The 2085-nt window shown below is 43.2% G+C and overlaps 1 pseudogene; it reads right to left on the bottom strand.

Annotated features, from left to right (window-relative positions):
- Positions 1–209: 209 nt before the first annotated feature.
- LOC128593128 (dual specificity mitogen-activated protein kinase kinase 1-like) lies at positions 210–1355 on the bottom strand (annotated as a pseudogene).
- Positions 1356–2085: the final 730 nt, after the last annotated feature.

The raw sequence follows: 2085 nt of genomic DNA, 5'->3' as shown, positions 1-2085 counted from the left end.
CACTGCCTACAAAGATGTTGAAATCCTTTTCTGGATTTTCTAGTTATTTTCAGATAAAGGGCTTTTTATTTTTTTCTACATGCTATGTTTTTCAGCCTTTGTCATAGGTGAAATGAACATCTGAACAGAGACAGGCATGAAAAAGAGGCCCCAAAGCAACATGGTGCACCACTGGGCAGGATGCTGGTTCTTTGCTGCTCCTCAACTGCTCAGACACTAGCTGCATGGGTTACTGAGCTGTGCTGGTTAAGGCCGATGGTAGGGCAGAGCAAAATCTACTTCTTCAGCATCAGATCTCTTGATAAAAGTAAGAACATCAGTTGCTTCAAATCTGCTCTCTCGGCAGTTTTTTTTTTTTAATTAAGGATTTATTCATGAAATCTTGAAATTCTGGACTGAATACTCCACTGGGCATTTGGAGGAGGCTTGTTGACTATGTAACCAACAACCCAGAAATCACCACAGGAGGTCGGCTGTCCATTCCATGTACACTGAGGGACCTCCCACGATTCTGTCTCGGTGGGGTATCAGCCGCATCTCCCTCCACCTGCACCCAAACATCAGGTCCAGCTCCTTGGGATCTGGACGAGGAAAGAGATACCTCTCAACCACCATCTCCACCAGATTTAGCCCCACGCTCTAAATATCTGACTGCAGAGAGTTCTGAGTCCTCTGGAGTCTTCCTGGTGACATAGGACCTTGTGCCCATGAAGGAGCTGGCCAAGGAGTCCATGTGCTTGCCCACTGACCTGATATTCACAGGACTTGGTCTCCCCACAGGAGGTGACTAGGTTGCTGAGAGCTTGACATCTCTGTACACAATCTTGTGCTGCTCCCTCAGATGTGTCAGGTCTTTTATCACAGCAGTCCTAACTTATCCTGAAATGTGTTCATGAATTCTTCTAGCTTTCTTTAGAACTCAATCCAAGGAACCCCTTATCCATATGCTCTTTGCAGATATCCATCTCTCCATCACTGTAGTGTCATAGTAGCCTTAGTGTGTGAAGAGTTGTACTCAGGTAGAACCTGCAGCTCCCTTAAGATCTTGTTCCAGACTGTGAATTAGTTCTCTGGCTATGACCAGACTGGAAAGCTTGAGGGAGACCTTGAACAGCACACTGCCATTGCCAGCCCCCAGTTCACTGATTTCTTGAAATTGTCATCCTTCAATTCTCCCCCATTCTGCTTCTGGGTAAGAAAGGCCTCAGTGTGCTTCTGCTGCTATTCATCAAACTCTAGGTCTTCAAGCTTTTTCTGCAAGGCCTCCAGCTTAGTCTCCTCTGAGCTGGTTCTGTTAACCACAGAGCCTTAGGGGTTGGGTTCAGCTACCTGAGCATCAGCTTCTTCTTGGGCATTTTGGACCTAGGGAAGTTGCTTCCAACTCTGGGAGGAGAATGGCCTCTCTCACTGCCTCAAGAGAGGGCTTTCCTCATCTCTTCTTTTAATCTTCAATACCAGAAAGGAAATGTTTACATCAAATTTAGGACAAAAGACTGACTTTTAAGGAAATATTCTGCTTTTAATTATAGTTCATTACAATATGCGATACCTCATGAACTTTTGTATTTTTCTTTTTTGTTGTGGGAGCCTTTCGTGGGTCATTTTGAGAATTATAAGAATGCATTTTGAGGGGAAAAAAAGAAAAAAGAAGGAAGGAAAGAGAGCAAAAGAAAGATGAAAGAGAAAGAAAAGCAAAAGAAAAAAATGTGATGGGGCAATAATAATTTTTTCCTCAAAACTGGGCATTCAATAAATGCCATTTTCCTTCATTTTCTAAATGATATTTAATGCAAAATAAAATCTCACGTTATTTTAATTTTCTCTCTCCTTAGTAAAGCATAGGCTTTTGGGAAACTCTGTCCAATAGAAGTTTCTGTGATGATGGAAATGATCTATTCTGTGATGTTTAATATTGTAGCTTTTAGGCACATGTGGCCACTAAGTGCTTGAAATGTGCCAAGTTTGGGGCGGTGCCTGTGGCTCAAGGAGTAGGGCGCCGGTCCCATATGCCGGAGGTGGCGGGTTCAAACCCAGCCCCGGCCAAAAACCACAAAAAAAAAAAAAAAAAAAAAGAAATGTGCCAAG

The sequence above is a fragment of the Nycticebus coucang genome, chromosome 9 (assembly GCF_027406575.1).
Source record: "Nycticebus coucang isolate mNycCou1 chromosome 9, mNycCou1.pri, whole genome shotgun sequence".
In the NCBI taxonomy this organism is placed as follows: domain Eukaryota; kingdom Metazoa; phylum Chordata; class Mammalia; order Primates; family Lorisidae; genus Nycticebus; species Nycticebus coucang.
Note: the sequence above shows the minus strand (reverse complement) of the source record. Positions and strands in the feature narration are given on the sequence as shown.